Source organism: Centroberyx affinis, unplaced genomic scaffold, assembly GCF_046629955.1.
Source record: "Centroberyx affinis isolate AG114_WGS23_722 - 3 ecotype Tasmania unplaced genomic scaffold, CSIRO-AGI_Caff_v1 ptg002222l_1, whole genome shotgun sequence".
Lineage (NCBI taxonomy): Eukaryota > Metazoa > Chordata > Actinopteri > Beryciformes > Berycidae > Centroberyx > Centroberyx affinis.
In genome coordinates, this window is record NW_027280522.1 from 121,112 (window position 1) to 143,589 (window position 22,478).

Here is a 22,478-nt window from a genome sequence, read left to right on the forward strand (position 1 = left end):
GTATGAATACATATTACACAGAGAGTGGGCTGAGGGGGAGGCACATAGGACAAAGGCTATAGTATTTATGGCCATTGATGTTTGTGCTGTAAATTGTGCCAGTTACCAAGGAGAAAAATGGAGTCTAATTTCATATTTTCAGAACTTCTGGGATTAAGTAATCTATAACTTCTTTCGCCATCTATTAGCAACCAGTAGGAACTGCAAAAATAGTGAATTTTTTTCCAAAACAGAATGCAGGCCAGAAAGTGAATTTTAAATGCCAGAAATCTCAGCACCTGGCAAAGTAATCGTTGTTTCATTGGTATTGAACAACTCTATCAACCAGCCCCCATTCCCATATGGTCATTTTGTACTATGGGGCAGTAAAAACATGACTTATTGCCCATTTAAAGGGTGCCCAAAATGTAGAATCCATGCATGTTGTCCCTGTGTCCTCAGAAAGCCCCATCAGTGTTTGTGAACATGAACAACTCTACCCTGAAGCTACTCCTTGTCTGTGCTGGCTGAGGTTAGCGGTGCTGCGGTCTGTCTGGCTCACAGCCACAATCTCCTCGGCCATTCCTTCCCTGCCAAACCTGGCTAGACCGCAGCTAAGCCGGCCACAATTCAAAACCTGGCCAGGCCTGGACAATGCTGGCCAGGAGATCTGACACAATGATTACCAGTAATTGACTGTAAATAGAATGTAAACTGAATGTTATTGTGCAACATTCAGTTTTAATATTTAGCAGTATTTGAATGATATCTTTTTGACAAAATGAGACTTGGGTGAAGAAAAAATTAGAGGTGCATGACAGAAAATGTATATTGTATACAAATCCTGCTGTGCGCATCTCTTCCTCTTGCAAGACTCTCCTTTCAATAAATATATATTCAAGTAAGACGAACCTCTGACTCCAGAACATTTCTTCAACAAAGTATTAATGACAACAAAATCTATTGCACATATCATCCAGTCAGACCGTCACAGAGAGATGCTCCACTTAGCCTTACTTTCAACAACCTTTCCTTTCCATTTATGCACTTTTATTGATTTAGCTGTGAACAAGTGACTGACCTTGTAAACCAGGACTGGTCCTCCCAAGAGTCTTCTGGTGCCTATCGATTATTGTGCTATGGTATAGTAGCTGCCCTACCAGGTGGATTTTTCTTTGTGGAATATTAGCACTAATGCATTAAATGTAGAAGGTCAATCCTCAACAAGCATTACAGGACAATTTACATTAAATCCCCACAAATCGCAGCAGTTATGTTTAATATAGTTTCCACGCACAAACCTAAAGCTGCACTGGGTAGTAGTGGTAGTAGAGCGTCCCATCCCCCATAATAGAGACTCCTTAGATTCCCCCTATTTGCCCAAATGAAATTCTGGTGTCAAGTATTTTCAGTTCTCCTCCCACAGTAAGTGCTGAATCAAAACTTAAGAGTGAAATCCAAAGTGTCTCCTAAACAGCAATGAGCAGCACTCCGTCCAGAGAAAGCTGGACTCACCAACGTTTGATATTTTCCTCTCTTGTTCCTTTGGTTTTGTTTGGTATAAAGCAGTGATTCTCAACCTTTTTCCTATCAAGGACCCCGAATTCAGTCCACATTAGGCCCACAGCCCCCCATTTGATGAGATTCTGTCTCTCGGACCCAAATCTGAGAATATTTTTATATGATTTCTCCAGAATTCCATGACTATCTGTATTGTAGGTAGAGAGATAACAGTCAAACTATGATCAAAACAATCTTTTCCTCTACATTCTCTAGTTGTGTTAACTTATTGTAAATGAAATAATGGTGAAGTTTAACAATTCATCCATTTGCTGGGGCCCCCCATCGAACCCCCACAATGACCCCTGGTGGTCCCCGGACCCCACGTTGAGAACCACTGGTATAAAGCATCACAGACTGGCCTGGTTGGTAAACATGAGCGTGCTGTGTGCAGTTTACTTTATGTTACATGCTTTCCGGGTATTGAAGTTCAGATTTCTCATAGAGTTACCTCTCGCTGCCATTTGGAGCCGCCAACATGCAAGGTTCCCGAGTGCAGCTTTCAGGAGAAATTAAGATGCTCCCTGGATATTGTTTTGGACACAGACCAGACCAAACTCTATGAAAGAATTAGCAACTTTTCTTATTTGAAACCTTAATGGTCTCTCTGTATTACACGTCTATCCGCACCCGTTGCACAGGAGTGGTAATGGCTCCTCCCTGAAGCGAGCCCCCAGCTGCGCCACACAAAGCGCCTTTGAAGCGCTTCCAGTAATTGTCGCCGCTTCACACAGAAGAGAAAAGCAAACATTTGTAAGACAAAACATTTCAGCCCTCGAAGACGTCTTTATAGCGTCTTCCTTTTGCATCCTTTGTTTCTTAAGTTTTTAAATATGAAAATTGGCCTGGATCCCGTGGTCTTGTCTCTGAGGTTACCGGTACCTTAAGCCCCCCATCTTCCCCTCCCCTCCCCCGGGAAGTGTTTAGCTATTCTCTTACACTCAGACACGCTGGGTTGTACCCTCTCCGTCAAACACCTTGTTTATGATCCAGAGGCCCAGTGTTACTGTTTTGCAGCCTCACACTGTGTCCTCACTCAGCAAGGCAAAAATTAATGAGTCGGCCCTTTACTTCCTGGCACTCATTATCACTCCAGCGATGTAGAGAAACACGAGGCAGCTCCGTGAGATTATTACTGTCTTTAGATGAGAGAGAGAAGAAAAATGGATTCAAGGAACAATGAAAATCTTTACTGATCTGTAGGTTCCTTGCTATTTTTTATTTCTTTTTTTAAAAAGCATACAACTACATTAACAAATCAGGATTAAAGAGTTTGTACACAATAAGCAGAGCCAAGCAACAATTAGTCAGAGATGCGCGTCAACCATGCTGATAATTCCTATAAAGCTATACAAAATTTCTATTCTTATGTATGTATTTACACTACTTTGGAGAAAACTTATAAGGCTTATAAAACAAGTGTATTTTTACATAGAAATCTTAAAGTGGTATGGTGCTGCTTAATGCTTTTTTGTCTTGGCAACCCTTTTTGAGGCTCCAAACGAAGCCTTGTGCTATGTTTTTTTCTGATAGATTTAATGAGAATGATTATTTGTTAATGCGTTGTTTTATATTCAAGTCATGCAAAACTGATCCACTGCATGATAGTATAGCCTCAAAACCGACTTCTCGTCAGAAAGCCTTGAAGGAAAATGTGATGTTTGATAGGTTTGTATATTTAAAGCAATTTTCATGCCGAAGCAATGGCAGGTTCAGAGATCCATCACAGAAACGGAAAGAAATGATTAGTTCTTTACAACAGCAAAGGTAGCAGTGCACTTGTCCATCAATGTACCTATAATTACCTAGCGCCTAGGAATACAGCTGTTATTGCTCTAAACTTTTTAAGAAAATGTGTTTCTAAAGGACATGTTGTGTGGCTCAGCAGGTACCAAAGAGAGGAATAAAAAAGACTCTGGATTCAAATCCAAAGCAGGACAAAAAAGAAATACATTTGGAATCATACTGAATCTATCATTGAAAAAAAGATTATTTATCTGAATCTTTAAGTGTAGAGTTGGGTATCTGTGTTCTTTTATCGTTTCTGTTTGTGCTTGTGCATTTAATGTTCTTGATATACTGTAACAATGCATGTAAAAATGTTTCTACATGTTGTGCATGGTGTCTGCAATGGTAAACTATAGAAATGCAAAGTATCACTTTAATTATTTACAACATCATCATTTATACTTAACATAATGATTTATTTGTTGTTTATTTGTGTCTTTCTTTTGTTATGAACTGAAATTTTAATTAATTTTGGGCCTTTTTTTAATCTCACCTGCACAATTCATTCCTTTCTGTTCTTTCTGTGTTTTCTTTATCATTGTAATTATATGACTGTGTTTTTTTAATCACTTCTCCTCTCTGTTTCATCCCTCTGCAAATAAACCAAAACCAAACTAAAACTAAAAACCTGTAGTTTGTGTGCAGCTCGCGACCCACAGGCTGCTGTGCAGCAACCCGACCTTAAGGCTGAAAGCAGAAATGTGGCTGCTGTTGGCTTTGAAGTGTCAGAATCTCTCAAACAGAAGCCCAGACAGAGAAAAAGCCGAACCACCGATCACTGCTAGACACTGCTAAAGTGAAATCTTCCACTGTACAGGTTGCATCACAACACACCATGCAACACCTTGCTGTTGTTGTCATCCATGCCTTTGGTTGTTTAGTTTTCTTTCTATAATTTATAATTGCTTGTTTGTTCATTCATTACATCTATAATTCACCTACTTGAGGCTGGAATGTGTATAATGTTTTCTGTTTGTCAAGTAAATCAATTCACCAGCACTAACTCTGTCACTACTAGTACTACTACTGCTACAGTAATAATCCTGCTGCTACCACTGCTACTACTATTAAATAGTATTATTAGAGCAGACATGGTTGGTTGCTGTTCTCTTTCTTTCCAGTAATTTGGTGTGCTGATGATTGATGAATGATAAGTCTGTCAGTATCAATTAGAAGGTAATTTAACTATCTTCAATTATTTCATCTAGTTCCTCTTTACTATGCCACTCTATAGGGCAGTTTATATAGAGCTGGAGGGGAGAAAAAGAAGAAACAAGAATCATGTAGATCTGTTTCCTCATTGAGCTGAAGGTTTGGGTGTGTATCACCAAACTTGTACACGATATAATGATAAAAGGGACTCGGCAGTGACAATGGCTTTACCAAGAAATGGCTGCGCTCTGTTCTGCTTCCTGGGTAATTAATGAGTCAAACACAATAGAGGCTCTTCATCCTCAGACGGTGAAATCACTCCTTTTGTTATGCAGAGTCTCATATTATGAGATTGATCATCTTTTTTTCAACGGAGACCTGGCCAAGAGAGCAGCGTCAAGACAAACAGACAAGTTGTGGACAAACATGCAACACTGTACAGAAGCAAAATACAATCAAAACCCCATTAAAGGGTCGGAGCAAAGTCCGATTTTATTGTGTGAATGCTCAAAAAAGGCAGTAGAAAACGAGCAAACAGCAACGGGTTTAAATCACAGTTACAGTACAATACAGTAGGATTTCTGCTAATTTCAGGATGTCTACTACATGATATACTTTAAGTAGCTCCTTTAAATCAACATTTATTATCAACATGATTGAAGCATTCATCAATCCTAAATGGCACTTCTGAAGAACTGATCTTTATAGCAGTCTTTCATAACAAACAGTAGTTTGTTGGTGCCACTAGTAATTACATTACAACTGAGTCCAGAATTTATTTGGGCATATAAATTGGGGGTTTACTGACGTGCTGTAGAGTCTTAAAGAGTTTGATTGTAGATGGAAACTCTGCATCTTTTTCAACTTTAATAAGACATCATAACTCAGAGTACAGGCCTGTTTTACTTATTTACCACAGTAAATAAACTATTCTGAAAATACGTAAGTACAAATAGTACAAATATTGCCACTCCTTATATCAAATACTCAGTTTGAAAGTGAAAAATTGCAGTCCAACAACTTGAAAAATAAACAAAGTCAGTTGTGGGTTGGTGGTTATTAATTATTCAACACTTGGCACCAAACTGCAATTATGGATCAGGACTTTGATTAAACAATTTGCAACAAGCCACTGTAACTTTTCTGAATAAAAAAAAACAAAAAACAGAATACAAAACAAGAATAGATATCAATACATGACCTTAAACAAAATAGTAGACATTCCTTTACAGATGACAAAACTGACAAAATTATAACACTTTTACATACTGCATCATCTATATTTTTGAACTGTATCTTGAACTTTTTACCCTAAACATTGATATATAATGTTTTGGAAGAGAACTCTTCAAATGTAACTAAAGGCATATAAATTGAAGATTACACTGTTCAGAGCATCATTTCAGAATGCTTGGACATCCATTTATATTTGAATTTTTTGTTTTATTCTGAATTTGTATGTCAATGCATGTCAACGTTCAATGCATTTCATTCTCCCAAGCCTCCTCCATTCACCATAACCTCTCAGGAACAGGGCTGTGCTGTGCTGTACTTAAAAATCCTCTCTTGTAGTCGTGATTTGAACCGTCACCATGACATTTCCCTGGCTTGAAGCCTGTTGAATTGGCAGAGGCAATTCATTGTTGTTCTTGTGTAAATCCCTGATAATGAAAAATAAGCATTTCCCAGTTTGCTTTGCTATGTGGTTGAGAAAGTGTGGAAAGGCGGGTGGCAAGTTGCTTGGGGGCATCAGTAAATTTTATGAACTGTGCTGATGCAAAGTTAGACTTCTCTGAATTTTAACATCCTGTGTATCCACCACTGCCAAAGAACTTTGTAACTCCAATCTGCTATTACAGATTGTATTAAGTATGGATTCAACAACACACAGCATTCTTTATCTTTTATATTTGTGTTTCATGGCTCTATCTTGAAGTAATTATCCATGAAATCTGCATATTAATAAATGTCCGTTTTACTACTCTCTATCATCGATTGGTATAACACAATAGTGATTCAACCTATATCCAGTTCATCACAGCTTTTACATGTGCAAGATCAAGATCTACCTGTGTTGTGATGTGTTCTACATTTCCAGCAGCAGCAACAGCGGTTTGTTTGGAATCAATAGAAGAAGAAGAAGAAGAAGAAGAACTGGGTAGTTAGCATGAGCAGCGATAGCCACCATGGCTGAACAGACAAAGAAAAGAGAAACTCAAACTACATCATCAGAAAATCCAAGGAAAAAGACGTCACAGTACTGGTCAAACTGTTTGATTGACAGCTGATCTCTGGGAAGTGCAGTGCAGAAACACCACAACAATGAGCGCTTAGCAACAAATATGATGCCAAATGGGAAGATATGAATGATGAAAATTCAGTGTTTCTAAAAATTCCTCTCTAAGAAAGCATTTGCTGCATCGGGACGAATTTATAATACAAAACTGTTTTAGTTGGATGGAGATTAGGCAAATGTTTGCAACACAATATCAACAGTCTGCCTCCCCCACTGCTGCCTTTGCCAGCCATATGCATCACATTTGTGTCCCACATTACACAATTCTCCCTTTTAATATTCACAAGGTATATTCACGGTAGCTGCTTGGAAATAACTTAATTCAGACTCCAACTGTCGTATAAATCTGAATCTCAAAAATGCAATTAACACAGGGGCCAGTGCCATTATTTCTTGGCAGTCATAAAGTATTTCCCTGAAATGAAAAGATTGGCTGATATGAGGAGCCATTAAAATATCCTGTGTATATTAGGTTCTCTATTTACTGCATGCACCTGTAATTGGGACGGTGGGAGGAGGGAGGCTGCTGCATTCCTGTTGCGATCTGTGGTCCAAGACTCGTCTCCCTCCCAGTGAAAAAGACTAGTGCTGCTTTAGAGGAAGTTATTATTTAGCCATCATCATTAAACATTATTGAGCCATAGGTTGTTTCATGGTATGATGCTACTGCGCAATGGTGGCCATAACAACAAGAAAAGCACATATATAGGTGAAGATTTCGCCCACATTGGCATCCTGTTGTGCCAGATCATATAGTTCTGGCACAATTTCAAATGCTGCACATGTGAGCAGCAGCATCTCTATTTAAAGCCATAGGCAAGCTTTTTATGTTTAAATACACTGAAAGCACAAAATATTTGAGACGATTACTCAATGAAAAAGCCATTAACCCTTATTGATTTCCTCTATTAAATCTATACCAATCACAAAGGAGATGTAGATAAAAAGAAGCAGATGAATTAGAGAAGGATTTTGAAGCTTTGAGATAATTGAGATGGGGATTGAGCAAAATGAGCTGCAGCTCAATAACAAGCATATGTCCCTAATATTTTGCTCAGTTTTGTACATTAAGTGTACATCCGTCTTATAAGCCTAAATTACAAAGGTGGTCTGCAATAGAGAAGAGCGTCCCACCGCACCCAAATGAAATTCTGGTCTTGGGTATGAACACTTCTCCACCCACAGGAATCAAAAACTTTACAGCGAAATCCAAACTGTCTCCCAAACAGCAGTGAGCAGCTGAGCTCACCAACGTTAGATATTTTCCTCTCTTGTCCCTTTGGTTTCCTTTGGTATAAAGCATCAAACATGAGCCTGCTGTGTGCAGCTTACTGACTTCACGTTATGATTTATGAGTACTGAAGTTCAAATTTTTCAACCTCTTGCTGCCATTTGGAGCTGCCAATGTGCAAAGTTGCCTATAGTGCAGCTTTAAAACAACTAGAACAGCTTGAGTTTTGAGTGACGTCCTCATTGTCTTCGTGGTATGAATGTTCTAGTCATGTCTGGGGCAGCAGGGTGACCAACTGGGTAAATAGGCCGTCCTCAAACCGGTCGACTGGTTCCACCCTGCATCGGCAAACATCCGCACTGCTGAAGTGTCCTTGAGCAATAAGTCACTGAACCGCCACCAGCTCCAGGAGCGCTGAGCCTGCACTCCGCTCTGCTGGAGGAGGTGAGCGAGTGGAAAGAGACGGGGATCAATAAAGTGTCCCTCTATTATTATTTAAAGAATTCCTTTTGAGGAGTTTCAGTTCAAAATGAGATGTCAGGTATACAAGTAGTATCTACTCCTACAAATTACAAATGATGGATCCTAAGTAATTATAGTAACTGCTGATAAAATGTGATTGATATTTTATCTTATGGTCTTCATGACTTGCTTTTTTTTAAAAGCATACATTTTTGATGTGCTTTTGTGTGTAGTTTTGTATTTTGTGTCTTGTGTGTTCTTTTTTGTATAACTTTGTATGTTGTTTTTACTCTGTACTGTTTGTTATTGTGCTGTTTCTTTGCTTTGACCTGCCAAGGGACTACAGATGTGAATTAGCTTGCAGCTATAATCTGGTATGGTGCATCAAATGGTGACATTTATGTTTGAACTGTACATTGTCCCTTTTAAATAAATAAATAAATAAATGAATGAATAAATAAATGTTTGACAACATGAGTAATACATTGTTGTATGTAGCCTATTCTGTATTTTATTTATTTTTTTATTTACTTGTTTATTTAACAGGGACAAATGCATTAAACCTTGTTTCATATATAAAATACAAAATAGATGCCATGCATACAGGTTTTTAGCCAGGTTTTTATTTACAGGAACATTAGGCTTAAAAATAATACAGAAACATTAAAATACAATACAGATAAGGACAGGGATTAAGATGTTAGTAGTACATAAAATACAATACAATTAACAATAACTACAGTATTAAAATATGTGTTATGTATGTGTGCGTGTACGTCCATGTGTGTATGTGTGTGGGTGTGTGTGCACATGCTCACACATGTACGTCCACGCCAGTGTCTGTGCATGATGCACATGGTGTACACATGTGTCTGCATATGTGTGTATGTGGATTCAAAGGATAAACACAATGGGTGTTCACAGGCTTGTTTCAGTTTCAGCCATTGTTTTGCATGTGTGTTAAAAACCTTAAACTTAAAAATAGTTTTTATGCCTCCGTGTGTTGTCTGTCTGTCCATCCGTACGTCCCATTCTCATGAATGCGATATCTCAGGAACGCCTTGAGGGAATTTCTTCAAATTTGGCACAAACATCCACTTGGACTCAAGGATGAACTGATTCGATTTTGGTGGTCAAAGGTCAAAGGTCAAGGTCACTGTGACCTCACGTCCGTCACATTCTCATGAACGCGATATCTTAGGAAGGCGCCTGGAGGGGATTTCATTATATCTGGCACAAACGTCCACTTGGACTCAAGGATGATTAGATTTTGGTGGTCAAAGGTCAAAGGTCAAGGTCACTGTGACCTCACCAAAGATGTTTTTGGCCATAAGTCAAGAATTCATACGCTAATTATGACAAAATTTCACACAAATGTCTAATAGGATAAAATTATGAAGTGATGATATTTTATATCCAAAAGTTCAAAGGACAACTTCACTGTGACATCATAACGTTTTGCTTACCACTGTAGCTGAGAAAACGATCTTGGGTCATTCTACAAAAACGGTGGAAGTGCTGTCAGTTACTTTTGCAGACACCAAAATCCTTTAAGTTGACCTAATAATCACATTAATTATATATGTTCAATAAATAAAGACTGTCCTTGCAATGAGAAAACAAAGTTTATTGGCAGAGGGATACAACCGCGAGGCAGTTATTTCTAGTTTAATTTCAGACGGTAATGCATTCCACAATTGTATACCTCTTACTGAAAAGGATGACTGACTGATGTTGTTCTGATCTGTTGCTGTGCTGTTCTGTTGTTCTATAGATTATATAAAGTGATATGTAGCTTATGTATGGCCTTGCATTCTCCCCTTGCAATGAATGAGAGCTGCTGTTGTCCCTGTACCATGTGTGACAGTATGTTCTTATACGACTATATGTATGTACTGATGTACTACCAAAGAATCTAGCTGTTATGTCTCTGCACCAATGTAACCAAGAAAGATTCTTGTGCCTTTATTATACATACTAAATAATATAATGTTCTGTTGGTTTGCAGTCTTTTGCAGAGCAGGTCCTGCAATATTTTAGAAATATTGGATGAAGAATTTCAAATAATTAAGTAATTCCAGAGTGTATATATTAAAGTGGATATGTTGAAGTAATTTTCTGAAGTGGATATATAACATTTTGGAAATGAAACTCTTAATATATTCCCCTTCAACATGGTCTGATAGGGGGGATGTTCGCCGCAAACAGCCGTAAGGTTTGAGGGAAAAGTTAAGTCCAAGATAAGTGGACTGAGGGGATGGATAGGCTGTTTTATCACACAAGCACATATCGCACACACACACACACACACACACACACACACACAAGCATGCAGACTTGTATCGACACGTTCATGCATGCACACACATATAATGAAAGCACACATGCACCCACACACACAAAATCCTCTCATTCTCCAGTGCAGACTCTGTTCATTTCCATTAATTAGAACACAGAGATAAGATGGCTCTCTGCACTTAATTAAAATGGTAGGATGGTGAATTTCAAATGCTGAATTTTAACCCGTGTGAATTTGCCAAGCACTCGTCTGACTTTTCAAGTTAATAACCTCAACCTCCCAATTGAGGCATCCGTCTTTTAGGTATGAATTTAATCAGATTTTCTTACCTTGCTGGTGGAGAGACTGTAATCAAATGAAAAGGTGTAACACAGGTCATGGCTAAAAAACATAAAAAAAAAAATCACATCTGCAGCGTAAAAATAAACATTCGCAAGCGTTTGGAAATTAATTTTAATTTGGCTTTAGTTTACATGTTTACCAACTTACCTTAGGAGTGCTAACAAATTATATAGTAAATCTTGACATTATATGAAAGTTGAAATAGTCACCAAAAAGTAAATTACAAGACTTCTTCACAAAATAACTCCTGCAATGCACTGAAGATCTCAGATTGATTGTATCTGAAATATAACAGTGTGAGAATAACTGAGGGTGGATTTTTCCTTTAAGAAAGAAATCCACACTGTCTCCTAAACAGCAGTGAGCAGCGCTCCGTCCAGAGAAAACTGGACTCACCAACATTAGATCTTTTCCTCTCTCTTCTCTTTGGTTTCCTTTGGTATAAAGCATCACAGACCGGCCGGGTTGGTAAACATGAGCGTGCTGTGTGCAGTTTACTGACATCACAGACAAGAGACAAGATAAACTGAAGTTGGCAACTGACCATCTAAAACAGTGGTTCTCAACCAAGGGTCCGGGGACCACCAGGGGGTCCTTGAGGGGGTTCCAGGGGGTCCCCCAGCAAACCGATGAATTGTTTAACTTCTCCATTTCATTTACAAGAAGTTAACACAATTAGAGAATGTAGAAGAATGACTGTTTTGATCATAGTTGCACTGTTATCTCTCTGCCCACAATACAGATAGTCATGGGATTCTGGACAAAATCATATCTGTGGGGCGGCTGTGGCTCAGGAGGTAGAGCGGGTCGTCCACTAATCAGAAGGTTGGTGGTTTGATCCACGGTTCTTCCAGTCCGCATGTCGAAGTGTCCTTGGGCAAAATACTGAACCCCAAATTGCCCCCGATGGTTGCGCCAGCACCCTGCGTGGTAGCTTGCCGCCATCGGTGTGTGTGAATGGGTGAATGTAGGCATTGCTGTAAAGCACTTTGTGTGCTCAGTAGACTAGAAAAGCAGTCCATTTATATCTAGCAATAAAATATATTCTCAGATTTGGGTCCGAGAGATAAAATCTCATCAAATGGGGGTCCGTGGCCCTATTGTGGACTAAATTAGGGTCCTTGATATGAAAAAGGTTGAGAATCACTGATCTAAAAAGATAACTTTAGCAGTAATGATGTGCAATCTACATCTGCTGATCCTCCAGCTACAACTAAGACACGCGGCATTGGAAATGGGAAATATTGGCTCAGCATTCAAATGGAGAGCACTCTCCTAGCGTCAGCACAGTTAGCTTTAGCTAAAAAAAAGTGTTTACATTCTGGGATATATATGTTTGTGATTACCTACACGTACAGTACCTGCACATACACAAACTGGCACACAGGCACTGCGCACTAATATGGTGCAAACACCTGTATAGTATTACTGGTTGATCAATTGTACTGTCTGATGTATTTATTTATTGTACTGTCTGCCATAGTGTGTGTTTGTGATTTGTTCTCCTTGTTCAAGGCTGAGAGTGCCAGAGCACAAGAATTCATTGTTTTTTAATTTTGACAATAATTTTTTAACTTTTAACGCAAACAAATAAACTTGAACTAATTCCTCTTGCACAGCCGTGAGAGTGTGCACACAAGCACAAACCACGGGTTGCAGCTGTAAGGATGTGTTGCACTCTACCTGGAGTCATGTTCTTATTGAGCTATACAGTGGTGAGAATATTTTTTTCTTCTTTTCTGAATGATTGCCTTGAAGCCTTGGATGTCGGGGAGCCACGGTTAGTTGTGTGTATTCACCACAGATATGGCAGAGACTCGGTATAATAATTTATCACACAGCTGGAGCACAAGGGGTAAACAAGAACAGGCTCCCTTCACACTCGGGCTGCTCTGGTGAAGGGCAAAGTTGATGGGGGTCAACGTTAAAATCAATCATGGGGGCAGTAATTGCTCAATCCTGCCCCCTCCCATCTCTAGAGACACAGTAACTCATACAGAAGTATAGATCTGCTGTCATGATTGGGATTTGTGGGTCTGTTTCCGTCTTTTTTGCAACCACAATCGGAGAAAGCACGAACATTGTATATTTTTCATGAGAACAACCAGACTGCGACCATCTTTCTTTCACAGACTGCGCTGAGTATTGAATTTGTGGTGCATCTCAGTTACTTTCAACTTGTTTTTGCAATTTGACTGACAGGGCTTGTAAATCAGTGGGATTTAAGAGATTTCACATTGCTGGACCTTATGCTTTTGCCAGCTACTTTGATGTCGCCAAAAACTATAACTCAGTAATGAGGAGGTTGGTTTCGTTCTGATTGGAGCATCCCCTTTTTTATATCATTTGGCCATATCCCTCCACCTGACGAGCAGACGGTGCACCAGCTGCCGCCCTTACTATTAAAATTATTTACAAAACAATTTGTCATAAAGCTCGAGCTTTGATTAGAGTGCAGTGCGGTGAAATAACTGAAATGAAAATCTGAAAAGCAGTTTGCAGATTTGTTCACAAGCTGCATCGGAACATTTTACTGCGTTTTCACTCACAGATATAGATTAGTTTCACTGTTATTCTACCAACCACTGTGAGCTCAACAGGAGCTCGCAATATCTATCCTGCTTTAGAAGGCATTGCAAACAGGAAAAAAAATTCAGTTGACAATTCAATTTTTTTCAAAGCAGAAGGAGCACTCCAGAAGTGGAAAAGCCAAAGATTACTCCTAAAGTGACTCTGTGCCTTTGTGTGGGAGAGAGTTAGTCGTATCTTCACTGGGAGTTCTTCAAGATGAGATAAGGCCCCCGGTGGACAGGCGCGCCTCTCCCGCTTCCAGCCACCTCCTCTCCTACGGGACCGCCGTATCAGCTCCGCCACCGCAGTCAAATCTCAATCAGCCCCGCTGCCTGCTTGGAAATACCTAGGGAGAGAGAAAAAAAATCACAGCTTGGCCCGGTTCCTTATACACTTTATAGGTTTTTCATTTGATCGCTATCACTTCTTATTAACTTCAAATATGTTTCTGAGACAAGTGCCGGAGAGGTGCTATTCTCGGGTGTCTCCTCGTTGGACGTGTCTCAAAGTGTTGTCATTTGGATCGGGCCTGGGGGCCTGTTGAATTCCAAGCAAGTTCAAAAATTCACTTTCCTTCCGCCCCGCAACATCAACACCTCTGCTTCACCTCCCAGGGGAAACCTCTGCGCTTCATCGACGACTGTCAAAAAGCCAAACTGTTCCTCCGATCGATGATTCATAGAGCCGCGGTGGATCCGGTCAGCGCGACGGGCGCCGAAGTCGACCGTGACGTCGCCATCGGTCGGTCGTGGTCCATAAGCATATCATCATCATCACAGGGAGACAGAGCTGTGGGATGAAACCCTGTGTCAAAGGGAAGTGATGCTGCTTAACCATCGCAGACTCTCCAAATGCCATCCCACTTGTCTCTTTACCTACTTGTCTGTGACAAGTAAAGAGGGAGATTTTTTTCTGTGGCCTTTACACAGCTACAGTATCACAGTCAGTAGCATGGGGATATGTATACTATTTAAGGAATAAATTCACACACACACACATTTGTATTACTATATCCACTGCACTTAAAATGAAGAGTTGAAGATGTTTTACCACTCATCCGAGAGGCTTCATCTCTTCATTTTGAAGGTCCCATATTCTCCACTTTCCAGTGTGTTATTTTATGTCTTGAGAGCCATTAAAAGCTGTTTGTGTGGTGTCATGTACCAAAAACACTTTTCAACACGTTTTCCAGCATCTCTCTGAGCCTTACCAAGAACAGGCTGTTTCTGTTGCTGTGTCTTTAAGGCTCATTAATATTAACGATGACCCCTCTGTTCTGATTGGCTAACCGTTTCAAGAGTGAAACGTGAGACACCGCGGCCCGGCAGCTACAGGTAGGGAAAACTCTCCGGTAATAAACAATGATAACCGCTCAACCGCTTTGAAAAAAACACTTTGTTAGTCTATTATTTCTTATAAAAATGATAATGAGCGAACCTTTGTGACGCCACAAAGTTACAGAAGTCCAAACGGCTCGTTTAGAGGCTCGCTTTTCTAATATGGATTGTGTGGATTTAGTTGGCGACAGTGGGTTTTGATACTTTCACCATGTTTAGATAGACCATCCAACTCCTTTATAATCAAAGAGGCAAGGAAAATCACGTTTTCCACAATATGGGACCTTTAAGTGTAGTGGATTTTGTTTTTAAATTTGTTTTTGTATATCCTACTACCTGGATGACTGAAATGAATCTACAAAGACAAATAGGCTGCGTGTGAGTTTTTTGATTACATTCATTCCCCAACTCCTGTTGCTACCCAGCAGGCATTTGAAGTAAAGTATTTTAAAACAGCTTTGGAAAGTGCTTTGAATTGATATTAGATCTTAATTCCTACGAAATGATGCAGGTAGCAGCTATAGACGACTACAGAGTTTTCAATGTTGATTCAGGCTGTTGTATCAACATCTATTCAATATCAAAACGTTTTCTGAATAATCTTAACCTTCTCCATTAATTCCTTAATCCTTCCCCAACCTAAACCTAATTCTAACCGTAAACCCAAGTCTTAACTCTAAACCAGCTCCTTAAAGAAGCGAGGAATGGCAAAATGTCTTCACTTTGGAGGATTTTCTTCACATCTCCATAATTGTGAGGACATTTGGTTTTCATACGCATGCACAACCACACACACACACACACACACACACACACACACACACACATAGGTGCCAGTGAAACTAGTAACTTTCTCAAAAACCCGAAATTGCTCAAATGCCATTATGAGTCCAATTTTCCTCCAGGTATGTGCTGATTAATTCCCAGAATGTTCTAATCTGCTCAGATGCTGTAGGTGTTATTAGGTCTCTCCCACTGGTCAGAGACAGAGCTAACAGTCAGTTCAACACACTCTCACCTCACAGCAGTGAATGGTAATGTGGCTTTTGGTCAGATTATGATTTTTATGCCTCCGCACCGGAGACAGCCGTGGCCGGAGGCATTATGTTTTCGGGTTGTCCGTCCATACATCCCATTCTCATGAATGCAATATCTCAGGAACACCTTGAGGGAATTTCTTCAAATTTGGCGCAAACGTCCACTTGGACTCAAGGATGAACTGATTCGATTTTGGTGGTCAAAGGTCAAAGGTCAAGGTCACTGTGACCTCACGTCCGTCACACACAGGAAGGCGCCTGGAGGGAATTTCATTATATCTGGCACAAACGTCCACTTGGACTCAAGGATGATTAGATTTTGGTGGTCAAAGGTCAAAGGTCAAGGTCAATGTGACCTCACAAAAGACGATTTTGGCCATACCTCAGGAATTCATACGCTAATTATGAGAAAATTTCACACAAATATCTAATAGGATAAAATGATGAAGTGATGATATTTTATATCCAAAAGTTCAAAGGTCAGCTTCACTGTGACATCATAATGTTTTGCTTACCACTGTAGCTGAGAAAACGATCTTGGGTCATTCTACAAAAACGGTGGAAGTGCTGTCAGTTACTTTTGCAGACACCAAAATCCTTTAAGTTGACCTAATAATCACATTAATTATATATCTTCAATAAATAAAGACTGTCCTTGCAATGATAAAGCAAAGTTTATTGGCGGAGGCATACAACCGCGAGGCGGTTATTTCTATTTTTTTTTTTTTCTAAAAATGCACCACACTTTGTGGAAATTTATGAAAATGAGTTGTAAAAGCACATTCCAGAGTCAAAGAAAAAAAAACGGATGAAATAAATCCTTAAATAACCGAATAAAGTCTTTTGTGAAATTGGGGGGGAATGAAAAGCTGCCTGCCATCACATCCAGTCCTGGGTGGAGGGGTAGGGGTGGGGGGGCTGACTGAGGCATTTATGATGTTGGAGAGGACACACACACACACACACACACCCTCACACACGCGCAGAGCTGCATTAGACTCTGTAGCGAAACTAATCCTGTTACAGTGTCTGGAAATGTGTCTGCTCTCGCATGCTGTAACCTTGATTTCGCTGAGACAGAGTCGCCCTGGTTACAAAATCACTGTTTTCTGGCCCTTTTCTCTCTTTGTCCTTTTTATTTTATCTACAAGTGGCATATGGTTCTCGTCAGCGGGCATCCTTATCAATGGCTGTCCAGAGCCCCCCCCCTCCCTCCACACACACACACAGCCATCCATGGCCCCTGGAGGGAGCGCACTGGATGATCTTTAACTAAACCGGTCCAACTCCACCATCCAGCCTGGAGCCTCATGCACCCGACTTTGTTTACTCCCAGTCTGGGACGATTTACTGGCCTAAGTGTGTGTGTGTGTGTGTGTGTGTGTGTGTGTGTGTGTGTGTGTGTAATAAACATACAGTGTCCCTACAGCTCTATGGGCATGTGCAGCAGGGTGGGCCACTCCATCCTCGTGTGACATGCGTCCGTCAAAACTGTCACCGCTGTCACCGCTGGCACCGGCCTCTTGATCCTGTTCCTGCCCTCCGGACCGCTGACTGACAACTCACATCTGTGGCGAGAAAGAGGGAGGGAGAGAGGGAGAGCGAGGGAGAGAGAGAGAGAGAGAGAGAGAGAGAGAGAGAGGGAGAGACAGAGGGGGGTGGGGGGAGTGAGGACATTTTGCTGTTCCTCACTTCTTTAAGGGGCTGTTTCAAGGTTAGGACCTGGGTTTGGTGTTAAGGTTAGACTTAGGTTTAGGTTAGGGGGAGGATTGAGATTAGACATGTAGTGGAGATGGTTAAGGTTACCCAGGAAACATTTTGACATTGAATAGATGTTGAATAGATGTTGATAGGACAGCCTGCACCCACATTGAAAACTGATATAACATCCATAGTCGTCCATAGCTGCTACCTGCATCAGGACCCAAATATCTTTCTGATATCACTTCAAAACAGTTTCCAAATCCACTGTACTATGAATTTTAACTACGCCATAATTATATCTTATTGTGAAAATGTTGGGTTTATTTGGGTTGTAGTTGAACTTGGCCACCTGCTGCACATCAAAGTCATAAAATGCAAACGACAAACTGCAAATCTTTCATTTCATCTCATTTTCAACGTGGCGTTCATCAGAATGCAGAATGCAGTCACATCATATAAGTACAATGTTCAAAAGCAGATCGCTAAATAAATTCATTTTGTGTTTGCAATTATGTCCCATTACTTCCACCAACGCTGCCCAGGTACATTAAAATGAAAAAGCGATCAAGCGTTTAATGGACAGCAACGTGCAACAAGTGGCCAAGTTCAACGTCAACCCAGATGAGCATAAAATTTTCACAAAAAAATATTATGGCACAGTAAAAATTATATTAATTGAAAAGTCGTTAAACTGAGAGAGATTTAGGTCCCGATTTCACAAAACGATACAGATAGTAGCTATGGATGACTAAGGACAACGTTTCAACTTTGATTTTGTTCCTATGTGTAGACGGGTGTTCTTTGGTACTGACCATCTTATCAACATCTGTTTAAAGTCAAAATGTTTGCTGGGAAGGAGAACTGCAACACATTTAATAAGACATAAAAACATAAAAGGCTCAAAAACTTTCATAACAAAGCGATGTGTCATCTATTGAATTCAATATTGAATTTTGGACACAGACAGTCTTTTTGTCCTTTTCTTCAGTATCGGAATCCCTTTATTTGCCAAGTACAATAAATGAACAGGCATTCATCTTGGGAACTTTCTCTTTCCAATAACAAAGGAGTCTAACTCTGCATACTAAAATATTCAAAAATTCAATAAATATTATAATATTTTGGGTGGTCGGTTTGGGAAGCCTAGAGATGTGTCACTGGGTCATCACCAGTTCAATAAAATAGAAGTTCAAACAAAATAAAAAAAAAAGTAAAGTAAAATCTGGAACATGAATAACTTCTGACATCTTCATTCTAAATACAGGAAACGACTGATGCATGCTCTGTTTTGAAGAGATTTACTTAATGTGTGACTGTCATTTGAGATTATCTAAATTTGACAATTACATAAATGATGAACAAGGTTCCCATATAGTACACAGTAAGAAACTTTTGAATAATTTTTCTACCTCATTTGATACCGTTCTTTTCATTTTGCATGCTACACTGGATTTTCAGCTGGATATTAGCTGTTTAAAATTGTGCATTAAGAGCATTTTTTTTTTGCGCATCTGCTGTGAAAATTGAGGGAAACCAATCGTAACAAACTGCAGCTACTTCAGTCTTGTGTGATGTTTGTGCAGCGTCTCCTCTATGAATATTACATCGGGATCCGTGACCTCAGCCTGCTGCTCCAGCTTCGTCTCTGGCTGGAGGGACCTTTGGGTGACCCCAGTTGTTCTGAAGTGTAAATTAGCGTCCAAAACATAGGTCAAGTCTCAGGAAGATCAACTGGAAATTGACCAGCAGGCACTGGCAGTATTTACAAGCGTACATTACTCTGGTGTCAAGGAGGCTTTAATGAGCGTATAACTCTATATATCCCCCGCCGACAACCTTGACTTTGCGCTATAGATCTCGCATTCGTCACCGCCACAGAAGAACAAACAGTAAACAACAGGAGCAGAGACAACACGGCCACGCAGCACTGTTCTCTACTTCATCAAAGCTGAGTAGAGCTTTAAGTGCCAGTCGACAAAGTTTTACATCAGAAGTAAAGTTTAAGTGTCTCTCTTTAAGTCTCTCTCTCTCTCGTCGGCATCAGCAAAGTACTCACAGATATATTTACCATTTACCAGGGCTTGTGTACCCACTGAAAAGTTTTCTTCAAAGTGGTAGATGAGGCATTCATAACAAAAACAAAAAAAAAACAGAAGAAAGAGAAAAGAAAGATTGCTAAGTAGTTCCCTGGGAATTTTCAGCATAATGTGTCTTTGACAAATCAGTTTTCTTACTTGAAACCATCTGCTGTACGATCTAGGGTTCTCCACTCTCCTTCATACTCACCTAGAAAACCACTAAATGGAAAAATCTTTTATTTAAACATTGGTTATAATATTGCTGGGGGTATGCTTCCATTTTTCTGCTGTTAAAACATTTACTGTACAGTACGGGATTTTAAACGCACAAATTATTATCAAACCTACTCCTTCCAAAATCGGCTTTAAATGGTTTATGATGTTTATACTGGAGACGATGGACTAAACATCATGATCACTTAATTGGTGGTAAAGTTAAGAAAAGAAAAAGAAAAAACTGAAGTCAAGAAAGAAAAGATCCCTCGCAGCAGGATCAGAAATGAACTGGTGTTCAGGGCAAAAATGCCCTTGAATGTTCATAAAATGCCTGAGAAATAAAAAAAATTATCACCTATAATAATGAGTACGCTTATAGAATTTATCACATATTCACATGAGAATACAATATTGCCTCCCGTGGGCCACCATAGGCGATTTGTGGGAGCCTATGACTGGATGATTCTTTCCAGTGCATTCTGGGTGATAAAAGCGGACTGTTTTTTTGATCCAAACCATCAACCAAAAATAAAACAATTGTGTGAAAAATGGTATAGATGTACTGGTTGGGGACAGAGAGTGGGGAAAAGTGGCTGCCAGTTTCCAACAATGGGAAAGAAGTGTGGTATGTGCGGTATATTGTGATTTAAAATAAAACAAATCTAGTGATACAAATTTAGTGTTTATTTGACTATATGCAGTGCAAATATATTATTTCAATATGACCAAAATGCCCCGGTAACACTTTACAATAAGGGTACACTAAGTTAAGGGTTAGTTAATGCTTAATAAGCATTAACTAGCCCTTAATTAACAGTTAACTAATGTGTAATTTACTAATGGTGTTCATGTTAACTAAGGTATTAATTTATACATTATTTAGTAGTTTATAAAGATGACTATTAAATAATGTATAAATTAATACCTTAGTTAACATGAACACCATTAGTAAATGATTACCAGACACATTGGTTAACTGTTAATTAAGGCTTAGTTAATGCTTATTAAGCATTAACTAACCCTTAATTAATGTACCCTTATTGTAAAGTGTTACCAATGCAAAAAATCAGATCAAGAGAGCAAAAATACCCTCTAGAAAGTAAATTTCTTACCCTCTTCACACATAACGCTGTGGATGAGATTCACGCTGCAGCAGTAGCCAGTGAAGGTCGTCTTGGCGGTGAGTTTGACGACTACACTTTCAAAAGCCACGCAGACATGATAAAGGTCTTGTTTAGCCATGCCTTGAGGAAAACCTTGAATCTCCCCCTTTCTCTCTCTCTCTTTGAAATCACGCACTCTGTGCCACTGAGAGCGAGTCAGCGTTGATGAAGAGCGAGGCGCCTACCTCTGTCAAAGATATCAGTACAGTGCACACGCCATTATCAGAGACCGCTGAAGAATCCCTGTTTCCAATGGATACCAAATTGAAATCAAGCGAAGCAGACAGGAGGGATGTTTGATTTGTCTTACCCTCAACCTCCCTCCTTATCTTCCTACCCCAGCGTGACGTTGTTAGAGCCATTCAGCTGGAAACAAAAACTCAGCTGCCTTAAACATCCGAGGGCCGAAGGAGTCAAGAATCTGTATTCCTGCGGAGATTAGAAAGAGACGTTTACGTTGGTTCTGACCACTAAGAGAGGCCATTTTCTTTTCAATGGTATAATGGAGAGGTCCTTGAAATTGCTGCGAAAAAAAAAAAAAAAAAACTTTGACGCCTCGCTTCCAACCAAATGGCTCAACTTGTGGAAAGAAGTGAATATCACAGAGCAAAAGGTATGATGAATAGGCAAATAAACTTTAAAGATGTGAATTGCTGAAACAGTGGGTGTAAGGGTGTTTTTAGTTGAATCAGTGATCATCAGCACATATATCTACGTATATAAACAGCATTTTATTGACAATGCTTTCCTCAGAAAACAATATTACAGAGCTGAGGTCAAACACTTGATCCCACAACCACAAAATCCACTTAAAAAGTTCCACCACCTTCACATCCTCTCGCCATTTCACTGTCATTTCTCCCCTTACAAAAAAAGTCACATGTGAAAACCCGCATGTGAATTCAAAGCAACATGAGCTTTCTGGACACATGTTGGTTTTCATATGTGAACAATTCTTCTCACGTTGTATTCTGACAGTTTTTACTTCAGATGTAAAAAAAATAATGCAATTTCTAGATGAAGTGGGGGGGGGTTTTTCCACATGTGAACTTTTTTTTTTTCACATTTTCACCTCCTGTTAGATCTGTCAATATTTATGTCACATGTGAAAACTTCATTTCACACGCAAAGAAACTTTTCGCAGGTGAAAATGGGGGAATTTCACATGTTCATGTAGGAAAATTCAACATGTGTCATTGAATTCACATGTGGGTTTTCACATTTCACACTTTTTTGTAAACTCACTCAGAAAAGACGGCCTCT